General features: G+C 45.0%; 1 protein-coding gene across 8 annotated transcripts in view; it reads left to right on the top strand.

The window, feature by feature from the left end:
- FBXO11 (F-box protein 11) overlaps window positions 1–12,771 on the top strand; it is a 268,336-nt gene that overhangs the window by 134,874 nt on the left and 120,691 nt on the right. The window lies entirely within an intron of this gene.

Raw genomic sequence — 12,771 nt, 5'->3', positions numbered from 1 at the left:
CTTGCTCGAAGAGCCAGGTCTTTAAGCCTTTCTTAAATTTTTTTTAAACTGTCTCCAATGTTTTGAAAATTGCTACAATAGTATTTACATGTAAATCCTTTTGAAAATTATCCCCAGTGATTAAAGAATTTCTTTAAGCTTAGCAGACCAGCAGTTGCACACTAAGAACAAGTTTGTGTCAATATATGAAAGTTCTTAAATTGCTAAAGTACATATGTAATAAGGGCAGGAAATATATGCTAATTTTATTCCCTATATAAATTGTGTTTAATAAAAATGCTTTTTTGTAAAAAACTAAAAAGGTGTTTCCTAGCGTGTAGCAGATGGACTCAGGACCAATGGGTATAGTGTACTCCTGATAGCAGTTGGAGACGGATCAGATTTCAATCTGACGTCAGCCCTTGTACATATATACCCCTGCAGGAAGTGCAGCTCTTCAGTATTTTCCGTCTCCATAGCAGTTCTGGACTCTATGCACGCTAGCACAGCGTTAGAGTAATTTAGCAAAGGAAACCAAAATAAGAATAAATCTTACCTCTACAGACGAACCCCGCTCTCCTACGGTGACACCCATTGGATTCCTCCCCCAGTTGAGAATTCCTGAGGTGATTTCCGCGATCCCTCGGAGGTAAGCCTTGGACCGGCGGCCGACCCTCGGCGGGGACCGAGCCCCCGACATCGGGTGAGGCTGAGAGGTAGCGGATGCAACTTCGTGAAGGTATTTTCCCTCTTCACCCACAGCCGGAGACCACCCGGAATGAGACCGGGAAGCGCCGAGACAAAGTAAGGTAGAAATCTATTTAAAAGTCTCCGGTCTCCGAAGCTCGAGGAGTCACACAGGTCGCCAGCCAGGACCAGTGCCACGGGTTGATCTGCCCTAGCAGGGCTAGACCCCGGTCAGATCCGAGGCTCCTCCCACATGGAGACTCTCCGAGGTGGTCGCCATATTGTCTGCGTGGTCGCTGTCACCATTTTGATCTGTTTGCTGCCCTGTCCGCAGTCCCGATCCATGCGCACAGAGGCGAGCTGTGCGCACGTCGTCATGTGCCCAAGTACCGTGCGCACAAGCAACGCACATAGCCACACGCTTACTGTGCCGGGCGCATAACTTCGATCTGTGCGCACAACAGCGCGCACATCATCCTGAGCGCGTACCAATCCTACGCGCACAACTTCGCACCGAAGCGCATAACTGTATTTTACGCGCACAAGCCATGGCACCACCGGAAAAGAAACTCGAGGCTCAGGGCCTTTGCCCAGCATGCCACATTAGGGCTGCACAGCATGAGGAGGCCACAGCCCTGTGTATACAGTGCGAGGAGACCCTGGGGGATCCAGCCCATGGCCATCCCCAGCCGGTACCGGCTTCTAGCTTCTCGAACAGTACGCTGGACCTAGCGTCTCCCAGCGGGACCCTCCCTCAAACAGGGCTCCCCAGGGACACAGCACCTCTTAATTTAGACCTAGCATCTATCTCCTCGGTGGAATTCTTCAAAGGCCTGCGTACCTTCGTCCACATGCAACCGGGGCCTCCGATAATACAGCCAAAACCTCCGCCAGAGGACCTCAACATTCCGGGACCCTCTATGCCCAGGGAAGCGATTCCAACGTCCAGAAGCCCCACCTTCGGGGACACGGACAACTCAGATGAGGAATCAGAACCCCTGGAGGAAGGGGAACTCCCTCCGGGGACAGAGCCACACTGAACCATGAGGTGCTTCTTCACCAAGGACGATCTTCCAGACCTGGTCACACAAAGCTTGAAAGAGCTCGCTATCCCTGGCACAAGTGCCTTGGGTGAACCTAAGATGAATCCCCTACTAGAGGAACTCCGTCAGACTTCCCATCATTTCTCACTATTACAAGCTGTCCAGCAGCTAATTGACCTGGAATGGGATGCCCTGGAGACCACGTTCAAAGGGTGAGGGGGGGTGTGTGCCCTGGCAGCCATGTACTCTCTGGACCCAGCTGCCAAAGATCTCCTGGCATGTTCGAAAGTGGATGCCATGGTCTGCGCAGTCTCGAAGTGCACTACTATCCCAGTTGAGGGAGGAGCAGCACTCAAGGATGCTTAAGACAGATGTCTGGAATCCATCCTCAAACAGTCTTTTGACATCTCCGCTATGTCTCTACAGATCACGGTCTGCTGTGCCGTGGTGACATGCGCCTGCTTATCACAAACCAGGAACAACACTAGTGGGGAAGTCCTGGAACCAGCAGTATCATTCCTCACGGATGCTGCTTCTGATCTGGTGCGCACTGCAGCTAGGGGAGTGTCATCAGCCGTGGCAGCCAGAAGACAACTCTGGCTCTGAAGCTGATTGGCTGACGCATCATCCAAAACGAGATTCACAAGGAACCCTCCTGTTTGGAAGCGCACTAGAGAAACTAGCCAACAAATGGGGCGAATCCCCACTGCCGTGGCTACCGGAGGACAGGAATAAGAGAAACCAGCGACCCTTCCCCCGAACTTCCAGGGGCAGAGGAGCACAGCGTTTCAACCCATACAGAAGCACTTATCAAGCGGCTCGCGCCACAGGCAGGAGCCAGTCCTATCGGAACAAGCACAACAAAAGGGGAGCCAGCTCGGGCCCAGGCCCCAGCCGCACCCCACAATGAAAATCAGCTGACCCATCCAAAGGAAGAAGCCATAGGGGGCAGATTTGCCCAATTTCACCAAAGATGGGTCAAGATAACTTCGGACAAATGGGTCCTAGCCATCATTTGAGAGGGATATTACCTGGATTTCCATCACCTCTCTCCGGACAAGTTTGTGGAATCCCCCTGCCACGACCCTTCCAAGAGGATAGCAGTGGAAGCTACACTGACCAGATTGCTAGCCTTAGAGGCTATAACACCGGTGCCTCCACAACAAATAAATACTGGACATTATTCTATCTATTTTATCGTCCCCAAGAAAGAGGGAACGTTCAGACCCATCCTGGACCTCAAGGTGGTCAACTGTCACCTGAAATTTCCTCGCTTCCGCATGGGAACCCTATGCTCGGTAATAAGGGCGATACAACCGGGAGAGTTCCTTACATCCCTGGATCTGTCGGAAGCCTACCTACACATTCCAATCCATCAAGAGCATCTGCGTTTTCTATGCTTCACGATCTTGGACCGTCACTACCATTTGGGTTAGCCACAGCACTCCGGATGTTCACCAAGATCATGGTGGTAGTGGCAGCAACACTGAGGAAGGAAGGAATCCTCGTACATCCTTATCTAGACGATTGGCTGATCAGGGCGAAATCCCCAGAGGAAAGCCACCAGGCGACCAATAGAGTCAAAATTCTACTGGAGAGCTTCGGGTGAGTGGTCAACACAAACGAGCTGTCTGCAACCCTCCCAATCTCTAGAATACTTGGGAGTCTGGTTCGACACCAAACAAGACAAGGTCATCCTGATACCGACAAAGAGATCAAAACTGATGACCCTGTTGCGAACCCTGTTGAGCAAGCTTCACCCCATGGTATGGGACTACCTCCAAGTCCTCGGCCTCATGGCATCCACACTGGAAGTAGTGCCATGGGCAAGAGCTCACATGAGACCCCTACAGTGTTCACTACTATCACAATGGAATCCACTATCCCAGAACTACACCGTATGTCTTCAGCTCCCGGACAAAGTGCGGACCCAACTACGATGGTGGCTACAAGAAGGCCACCTGAGCCAGGGAGTGAGACTATCCTCACCAACCTGGATCCTGCTCACCATGGACGCCAGCCTACGAGGATGGGGAGCACACTGCCAAGAGCTAACTGCCCAGGGCAATGGAACAAAGAAGAGTCGGATGGAACATCAATCGCCTAGAAGCCCGGGCAGTCAGACTAGCCTGCTTACGATTCGGTCACAGACTCCGAAACTAATCAGTCAGAGTAATGTCGGACAATGCCACAACAGTGGCCTACATCAACTGTCAGGGAGGAATCTGAAGCAAACAGGTGTCCTGGAAATGGACCCCCTAATGTCATGGGCAGAAGTGAACCTTCAAGAGATCTCGGCCGTCCACATCGCGGGGAAAGACAACGTTGCTGCGGATTACCTCAGCAGAGAAAGTCTAGACCCAGGAGAATGGAGGCTGTCGACCACAGCATTCCAATTGATAGTAAACCGTTGGGGAACACCAACCATGGACCTCCTGGAAAACCGGTCCAACGCCCAAGTGCCCAGCTTCTTCAGCCACAGGCGAGAACACCAGTCCCAGGAATCTATACCCTGGTACAGACTTGGCCACAGGAAACTCTATTATGCACCTTTCCACCGTGGCCCCTATTGGGCGCAATCAGCTACAAGATAGAACACCACAGGGGACCAGTACACAGAGACCTGCTCCAACAAGGACCGATCTTCCACGAGGATCCTGCTTGATTCTCTCTACGGTCTGGTCATTGAGAGGACTCGCCTGAGGAAGAGCGGATACTCGGGGGCAGTAAAACGACTCAAACCACTCCTATTTTTCCATGATTTCAGGACAGTCCTCCAAGCGTTGCTATTCGCTAAGATAGACTACTGCAGTGTCCTCTTCCTAGGCCTCCCCAAATCTACCACCAAACCACTGCAGATGATACAAAATGCCGCAGCGAGATTACTGACCAACACCAGCCGTGGAGAACACATTTCATCCATCCTCAGAATCCTACATTGGTTACCAGTGAATTTTCGAATCCTATACAAATCAATCACCCTAATACACAAATCCATCCACCATCAACTTCAACTCGACCTGGAAATCCCCCTCAAACTACACTCCTCCAACAGACCAACTAGAGATATTCACAAAGGAACTCTGAAATTTCTTCCAACTAAAGCCACACGCCTCTCCTCGACCAAAGACCGAGCGTTTTCAATAGCGGGCCCATCTATTTGGAATAACATTCCCTCAAGCCTCAGATTGGAACCATGCCTCTTAACTTTCAGAAAAAAACTCAAGACGTGGCTCTTTCACCAAGCCTTCTCTGATCCTCCAGACATTCACTAGTCGCAATTAATCCCACCTGGACGAATGGTCTTTTTATCTTCTTGAACGATGGACTCTGGCACCTCCAGGTTAAAGCACATTAAGCTTTAACCCGTATTCTCTATTGTACTATGTTATAATTACTACCTGCCTTTACCTTCCTTCCAGCTATTTAAGCTTCCAAGTTTTTTACTCCTTGTTAAATGTAACTTTGCCTTATTCACCTCTATTGTTAATTACTTTAGTTGTCGCTTCAGTTATACCCTTGTTCTATGTAAACCGATCCGATATGGTTATTATTATGAAGGTCGGTATAAAAAAGTGTTAAATAAATAAATAGAATAATTGACACCCTGCTCCGAGCATGCAAGTTCTCCCCATCCCTAACATACATAAGGATTTGGAGAGTATTCGAAGCCTGGTGTGAGGACTGTGACCATTGTTCCACGCTCAGTCAAAATTCCTGCAATTTTGGAATTCCTGCAGAATGGACTACAGAAGGGATTGTCTCTCAACTCCATCAAGGTACAGGTGGCCGCATTGTCATGCTATGGAACCAAGAGCGAGAGCGGCAGTATTGTAAAAAAAAGATTTTTGGGGGGTTTACCACTAGCAGAACTAAAAGTTTTTACCAGGGGATCCTGCTTGGATGTAAACCCTTTATCCTATCTCCTTTTTCTACCCTGCTTGCCTGTAGACAAAAAGTTTATTATTTGATTTCAGAGATGTTTTCTTTTTACTCCAGAACTTTATTAACCAATAATGAATGCAGCACAGCATGCACTAGAATAAAACCAGACAATATGTAGTAAAAATATTTTCTTTATTTCAGATAAAGAAAAATATCAATATTAAAATCTCTAAATGATTCTAAGAAACATTTCTGTGTTCAAACCTTATTTTTATCAGACTATACACTACAATCAGTGTGAAAACCATTAATATGGTGACAGATAATATTAATATTAAATAGATATCAACTAACGACATTTTTATTTAACTAATGCATTTCTAATACATATGCCAATTTAGAAACAATAGCAATTAGTTTAATACAGGTTCTCATATGCTGAAAATAAAAATATCTACCAGATATCTGAAGCGGTCCCCTCTTTGTCTCTCTCAGCCTTTCACGTGTCAGGAAAAGCCAAAGTCACAGTTGTCCCTTCCTTTGTCTGCTTCCCTTTTTATAATCCCAAAATCCTTTAATCTGTGGCAACTGTATTATTTCTGTCAGTACTTCAATATTTTAGCCTTTGAAGAAAATAGTTTGAAACCTTGAAAAGGTTCAAACAATTTAATTAATATCAGGATATGAAAAATAAAATATTGGAGTTTTCCTGCCCGATTAAAGTGTTGCCTGTTTTTCCTTTCATTCATGCAATGCCAAGCTGTGCCAGGCAAAAAACACTTACTGTTTTTTTTCTTTCTTCTAACAGTTCAGAGATAAGAGATTACATATTCCTTCCTATCCTAGGAAGCTCCATGTGCATTTTAATTAAAGGAATTGGACTTTTACATGCCTGAGCAACCAAATGGTTGAGGCTGCCCAAGGCCATAAAATTCAAACCTTGAACAGTCCTTTTTCCCACTATAGATAAGGAATTAGCTTCAAAGCAGCTCTTTTCAAGGTCTGGAAGAGGGGAGCTGGAATGTATCCAGCAGAGGTTTTGACTAGTGTTATAGTTTCTGAAAACAGAAAAGGCATATGGGTATTAATGCTTACGTTTCTCTTATGACCTATTGATTACGGACTACACTGAATATAGGTAATTATCAATAAACACAAAATAATAAAATATTTTCTGACAGTATAGCCTCTCACCCGGATGTCTCCCGCTTTCTGAAAGGAGTCAAGCAGATCTGAGTACCCCTAAGGTGGCCGGTTCCTCTTTGGAACCTCAACCTGGTCCTAGACTTCATAGCAGGAGCCTCCTTCAGACCTCTTCGCAGCCTGTCTCTGACTATTAACAGGCTGTTTGGCCCGTTGTGTTTCCGAGGTACAAGCACTGTCCTGTCGGGAACCGTTCCTCAGGCTCACCCCGGGAACCATCCAGTTACGCACAGTCCCATCCTTCCTCCCCAAAGTGGTTTCTCACTTCCATCTCAACCAAACCATCTCGCTACCATCGCCAGATGAGCATAAGAATTCTGAAGAGTCTCGCAGTCTACACCACCTCAACATTGGCAGACTCCTAGTCCGATACCTGGAAAGGTCGGAATCCATACAAAAGACGGACCATCTATTCGTCCTTCACAGCAGGAAGAAGCAAGGGGAAACGGCCTCACGAGCAACCATAGCCCGCTGGATCAAAGAAGTCATCAAGGCAGCCTACATAGATGCAGGCAAGCCACTGCCTTTACAAGTCATGGCCCATTCCACTAGAGCCCAGGCAGTGTCCTGGGCGGAAACCAAGATTCTGTCACCCGCCGAGATCTGTCGGGTAACAACATGGTCCTCCATCCACACTTTCTCCAGGTTTTACCGCCTGGATGTTCAGGCTCAAGAGGACACAGCATTTGCAAGGGCAGCACTAAGTGGGCCACGGGCAGCCTCCCACCTGGTTTGGGAGTAGCTTTTATACATCCCATTGGTCCTGAGTCCATCTGCTACATGCTAGGAAATGAAGAAATTACTTACCTGATGATAATTTCGTTTTCCTTAGTGTAGATAGATGGACTCAGCATCCCCCCCACGGCTGCTGTTATTCATGAAATTCTCGAGTGACATCCCCGAGAGTGAGTGATTCACGGGTAAGCCATGCTTTCCTCCAACTAGGACAGCCAACCTACCAGGTGTCGACATTTCTCGGTTGAGGGCACTGGTGGTCTCCAGCTATAACTAATTCAACCAGTGCAAATTAATCAAGTTAACCAAGTTATAAAGTTAACCAAGTTATAAAGTTATTCAAATTATTCAGTCATACATATATCCACAATTGCATTTCGAGGAGAATACTGAAGAGCTGCACTTCCTGCAGAGTTATATGTACTAGGGCTGACATCAGATTGAAATCTGATCCGTCTCCAACTGCTATCAGGAGTACACTATACCCATTGGTCCTGAGGTCCATCTGTCTACACTAAGGAAAATGAAATTATCAAGTAAGTAATTTCTCCATTGTATGGTAAAGTAGCATTTTGCTGTTAACGTGCAGAAATGTAGGTGCAAGTTTTTTCCGTATTTATGCAGATAGTTGCTTCTTATATTAGACTCAAAATTCTTTTCTCTTAAAATTGTTAAAATACAATTCTCCATCAACAAGCAGGCATGAATTAGCCATTACGCATGGGTGATGTCATCTGATGGCGCTGACATGGATTTAGAACTCAGAGCCTTAGTAAAGACTTTATTGAGCTTGCATGTATGCTGCCTTGTGAGCCCTTCTCAGTCTTTCTTCTTTCACACTACTACACAGATGTGTCCCAGTTTCTCTTAAATGTATATTGTATTTTGGCCTTGTGCCTTTTTTACTGCTCATGCTTTAGCTGTGGCTATATGTCCACATATGTTGTGCCTGGAAGATGGAGGCCCTACAGTAGGCTCTGGTGGGTGAGAGCCTCAAGCTTCATCGTGAGGCTGAGTAGTATACAAATGTGTCTAGAAGCTAAAATCCTTGACTGAATCATCAGACCTAGAACAAGTGGACTTCAAGTTGAGTTTTGGAAGACTTGGAAGAATTCATATATGAAACATTTGCTACTTTGACTGCTTCTCTAGGGGGCCCAAAGGCTCACGTGGTTATGGATGAATGGCCTTGGAGGATATGCATGACTATTTCTCCCTGTATAGGAAATAATTTGTTTTGGTGATAGAGACTAAGAAGCATCAATACCACACTGTAGTTATAAACTGTGGCAGGGAACCAACCGGCTCCCACCTGATGCTAGTACTTCTTTTAGAAGTACCCATTGCTCTAAAGGTGTGTCTCTTGCTCTTTTTAGTGTTATCAAGCTGCTCCTACTCGTCATTAGCAACAGCTGCCTGCTCAAGGTCGACAGAGGTAAAGGTGCCAGCTAAGGCTCTTAGGAGACGCTGCCCAAATCAGGCACCAGTTTTTGATGATTTTGAGACCTGCCTCTAGCGGGGGAAGGGTTTATTCTGTCCTTTTGGTCCTTCAACTCACCAAGAAACGGTACAGCCTGAAAATTGTGAAATATGGCTACGGCTTACGCTTGTCTTTCCTTCCTCCAACCTAATGGATTTCAGTCTTCAACTCTGACCTTTCTTAGTCTGCCCAGCTGCAACTGGAGATCGAGTCACTCCACCAGATGATGGTCAGACCTGTACCTTCCCAGAAGTGTGGCCAGGAATTCTGTTTTAGGTACTTCCTAATCCCCAAGAAGTCAGGACTTAAGAAGACTGAACAAACTGCTGGTTTGGGAGAGGTTCTAGATAAACTTGCTGTAGACGATTCTCCCTATTGTTAAACCAAGGGATTAGTTGTGCGTGCTGGATCTGAAAGATGCTTATGCACACATTCCCATTCATCCTACCCATTGGAAATACCTTACGTCTGTGGTGAAAGATGTGCACTACCAATATAAGTTGCTTTCCTTTTGGCCTCTTTGTGGTACTGAGGGTGTTTACAAATGCTTCTTCAGCAGGGAATCTGTGTATTCCCATACCTGGTTAGTTGATTGGTGATGGGTCCATCTCCGTGTGGACTCCCTCAAAGTTTGTACAGTGGCTCCAGTTCCTGGATAATTTAGTTAAATTTGCCAAGTCAAATATGGTTCTAGCTAAAATAATTCAGTCATAGGAGTCTGGATAGACTCTCTTCAGGAGAAAATTGCTCTGAGTCGTATTGCTGATGGGCCTGGTAAGGGCCTTCCTTCAACAGGACTGAGCCTTAGCAAGGCTTGTCCTGGTCCTTCTTGGTTACATGTCAGCTGCTATGTATGTAGTATCTCGGACTCATCTGCACATGCTGGACCTTCTCTTAGAGCTCCAAAGGCAACTGGATCAGCTTTGTCAACCTTTATATCACCAAATTGCCATGATCTCTGGAATAATAGCATCCCTTCAGTGGTAGATGACTCTAGAAGTTCTAAAGCTTGGGTCTCTCACTGTGAGTCCCACTTCATCGTGATTCAATCAGTCGATGTCTCTATCAAGAGGTAGGGGACACATATTGGTGCAAATGGACCCAAGGATTTTGGTTCCTACTATAGTCATCAGAAAATCAACTACCTGGAGCCATGAGCCATTTGTATCAAAGGATATTCTGGACAATCCTAACATTCAGAGGAATCCATGGGCGTGCACAGAGTAGCTAGACATTCCAGTTTAGCAGAAAAGTGTTGGGAGCTGATCTGCAGCTGTAACAGAACTTTGACTTTCTTGTTGACTCCTAAGGAAAACTGATCAATCACTAGTCTTCCCAAATGACTGAACAAAGTCATCTGCGTTACATGCAAGAACATGCATGCTGTTGTTACACTGCTGAAGCAGTCCCCCGATGTACTCTGGATTCCCAGAAGGTAAGTTGTTTGGAGATGTGCACTGTGATGTCCTACCCATGACCAGAGTTGGATGGCCTCCTGGTAAAGGGCATAAGAGCCCACACCTTTCTGATTATTTATACACTTGGTTGTCTGGATTAAGATTCTCTTTCTCTGGAGAAATCTTAATCCAAACAGACAACCAAGTGGCCATGTTGTGTACAAATAATCAGAGAGGAATGGGCTCTTATGCCCTTTACCAGGAGGCCATCCAACTCTGGTCATGGGTAGGACATCACAGTGCACATCTCCAAACAACTTACCTTCTGGGAATCCAGAATACATTCTGTCCATGGTTAAGTGTGATTTCCATATCTCTTCCATCAGTTCAAATATTCTGTTGGGGAAATCTCAGATTCTTATCAAAGAGCCTTCTCATTATCTCTCATATAAAGACATTTTGGAAATTTGCATTAAGTATAAAGAATGCCTTTGGAAGTTGTGTGTTCCGTAGAGTACACTTTTTCAGTCTTATTTTAAAATTGATTTTTAATTGGCATATTATACATAAATTGCACTGCTCTACTCTCGTTATCTGTACTACATATTTAGGAATTATTACAGACTTTGGTAACTTTTATTAGGCCAGTAAAGAGAATAAAATGTGCTATGAAGTAAACACTTCAAGCATTATATTCCCTGGCTTTCCCCGCTCTGAAAACAATGGCTTCTACACACCTGGTTAGAGCGTTTGACAACCTAGCTTCCAGTAATTTTTTTTGTTTTTGGGAGGGGGAAGTGGGTGAATGTTAAGACATTCCTTATGTGGGATAATTGAATAACTTTCATAAGCTGGAGGCAGGAACCACGCTGACTCTAGCCTTTTTCCTCATATAAACTTCAGCTTTATTAATCACAATCGTCATACAGTAATAGTAGACTGCCTACCTTCCAGCAGTGTGTGCACATCATAGCTTCCACCAGAGAGGGTTCAGGAGCTTGGTGTCTCCTGGAGTTGCAGGCCCCCTCTTCCCAGCTCTGCTCCATTTCTTATTCTGCCTAGCAGGTTCCCGCCTACAGAGCTCTCTTCCTGTATGGCGTTTTAAGTCATCTAGACTGGTTCTGCACAGATTAAAGAAGGGTAATAGGGCCAGTCCTTTACATCTTGCTTTAAAAGGAATGGTTCATATATTGTTTGTAGGTATCTATTTTTAATGATCAAGCAAATTTCATGTCAATTCATGTAAAATTTGTTTTGTTAATGGAAGGTAGTCTGGAGAAACAAATGGATTTTCATTTTTCAAAAGGAAATTTTAATTTTTAAAAAATTTGATCTATTTTTGTACATTTTGCTTTTGCATCTCAACAATGTTCATTGCCCTGGAATCTGTGTGAGAATGAACTTTAAAAATGTTCATAACAAATTTTGATACAGGAATAACCGTGTAGAGCCAAACCAACTTGGAAAAATTGAATAAAATTGTTCTCTAAGCAAGCAGGACTGAATTGGCCATAATACCTGGGTGACATCTTCCAAAGGCGTCAAATAGACCCATCTTAGAAATTGACTGAGTGGCTCTTGAGGCAGTGCAGATGAGAGCCACTGTGTGTGCTCAGTAACCTTTTACTGTGCTCTGAGAGAGGTCTATTCATCACAGTCTGATGATGTCACTGACATGTCATGGCTAATTCTCCTGCTCTCTATAGAGAACCCTGTTTACAGGTAAGCAAACTTGCTGTTTTCAGTTTTCAGTTTAAACCTGATGAAAAGAATATAATGCTCAAAAGCTAGTCACAAATGTATTCTTAGTCTAAGAAGAAATCACCCACAGCTTGTTCATTGAAAGAATAACATTGTTTCTCAGCCCTTTTGGCTAAGATCAAGTATAGCGTCAAAGGGTTTTGAGCTATGAGCTAAAGAAGGTCTCCTCCTTGGCCTTTTGGTTGAAATATATGCTGTTGATTATTTGGGGGGGGGGGGGGGTAATGCCCTGCCTCCTGACTCCCTCCTCCCTCTGGGGACAAAAAGTAATGACCATCGTGAAAGTAGGAGGATTAAATTAGTTAAATATGATTATTGGCAGTGAACGGTTTCAGCAACTTGAATTTGCATCTTATCTGTGACCTTTTCTGACTTGGCAGGTCTAGAACCCTGTATATTAGAATAAACAAAGAACTACAGTACATTCATAAGTCCTGCAACTGATTTGTGGTACTGATCTTAAGACAATGTTCAGTATTGCCCCTTTTTTGCCAATGGGGTGGTAAGAATAAGACTCTAGGTAATAGTAACAAAATAATGGTAAGAAATGTGTGCACAGGTAGCAGTATGCCATTATATGTTTAGTGATTATTTGATACTT

The sequence above is a fragment of the Rhinatrema bivittatum genome, chromosome 3 (genome assembly GCF_901001135.1).
Source record: "Rhinatrema bivittatum chromosome 3, aRhiBiv1.1, whole genome shotgun sequence".
NCBI classification, from domain to species: Eukaryota; Metazoa; Chordata; class Amphibia; order Gymnophiona; family Rhinatrematidae; genus Rhinatrema; species Rhinatrema bivittatum.
Note: the sequence above shows the minus strand (reverse complement) of the source record. Positions and strands in the feature narration are given on the sequence as shown.